The sequence below is a fragment of the Nicotiana sylvestris genome, chromosome 9, assembly GCF_000393655.2.
Source record: "Nicotiana sylvestris chromosome 9, ASM39365v2, whole genome shotgun sequence".
NCBI classification, from domain to species: Eukaryota; Viridiplantae; Streptophyta; class Magnoliopsida; order Solanales; family Solanaceae; genus Nicotiana; species Nicotiana sylvestris.
In genome coordinates this window covers 80,733,926-80,735,686 of record NC_091065.1, presented here as the reverse complement: position 1 = coordinate 80,735,686, position 1,761 = coordinate 80,733,926, and positions in this window count along the sequence as shown.

Here is a 1,761-nt window from a genome sequence, read left to right as displayed (position 1 = left end):
TAACTCAGCCATATTTACTCTGTTTTGATATTTTAAATGATATTTTGGGCTGAGCATCATGTTTTACTGTTGCCCGAGTGGCTTGAGAGATTCTTGAATGAGTGAGGCCGAGGGCCTGTGTTGTGAGGATATTATGGGATCGGGCTGTGCGCCGCAGCAAGTTGTACTGATTCATGATTATGAGGCCGAGGGCCAGTTTGATTATGCCACGAGATGACTTGTTATAGCGCTTGGGCTGTAGGAGCCCCTCTGGAGTCTGAACACCCTAGTAAACGCGGGTACCAACCCAGTGTGAGATGTGATATTGCCCGAGAGGCTGTTGTTGTTTCATGTTATTGCCCGAGAGGCTGATACGAGTGATTGTGAGGTAGCCCGAGGGGCTGGTTCTGCTAATATTTTGCCCGAGGGGCGGTTGTGGTATATGTTTTGCCCCAGGGTTTGTTTACGTTTCTATCCTTTTTCTCACTGTTTTCATCACTCGTTTGAATTACTGAAAGATGTTTTAAAAAGGTTTTTACTGAACTGAGATATTTTTACAAGTTTTACCGCTTTACTGCATTGTTCTGGACTTATACTATTTTGATGTAGCGTTATGTTGTGGTTTATGTGTTTTCTTACTGCTCAGCTGCCTTTACTTTTATTACTTACTGAGTTGGCATACTTACATTACTCCCTGCACCATGTGTGCAGATCCAGGAGTCTCGGGTCGCGATAGCGAGTGCTGATTTATCTTCTAGCAGGCTTCGGAGTTGACTAGGTAGCTGCTCGGCGTTCGCAGCCTAGTGCTTCTCCTTCCTATCTTTATTCAGCTTTGTATTAGCTTTGTTTCAGAATATGTTGTCTTTTCATATTCTTGGACGAGTTGTAGTTGCTCATGACTAGTGACCCCCGATGTCGAGCTGTGTTTTGTTTCTAACTGTTTTATCCTACCTTATACTATGGAATTTTAGCTTATTAATGTCTTTAAATGACTTATTATAATTATTTGGTTGGTTTTGGGGTTTGTGTCGGCTGGCCTAGTTTCATGAGAGGCACCATCACGATCAGGTCTGTTTTAGGGTCGTGAGATCGACCTTGCTCGAATTAACACCCTTAAGGTCGTCGGCCATCGCCGAGTGGAAGTAAAAATTTGCCTACTCGAATCAAAGCTCTACCTCGTCGAACTCATAACGGGTCATAGTTCGATCTCACACGAGCTCGCCCCCTGCCATCGCTAAATTCGCCATGAAAAATTGACTTTGCCGAAGTTGGCAACTCCAAGTTCGACCTCGCTCGAATATATAAGTCAAAATTGACTTCGCCTAAGTTGCAACTCTAAGTTCGACATCACTCGAATATATAAGTCAAAATTGACTTCTACCAAGTTGGCATCTCCAAGTTCGACCTCGCTCGAATATATAAGTCAAAATTGACTTTGCCCAAGTTGGCATCTCCAAGTTCGACCTCGCTCAAATATATAAGTCAAAATTGACTTCGCCCAAGTTGGCAACTCCAAGTTCCACCTCGCTCGAATATATAAGTCAAAATTGACTTCGCCCAAGTTGGCAACTCTAAGTTCAACCTAGCTCGAATGTATAAGTCAAAAGGGACTTCGCCCAAATTGGTAACAAACTACAAAAAAGACCTTTGGCGGCAATTATTTAGCAGCAATAAGGCAATTGTCGCTAATGAATTATTTAAGTGAAAATATTAGCGGCAAATGATCCTTAGCCAGTAAAAGATATCCTTTTACCGACAATAAAAAAATTTACCACTAAAAAT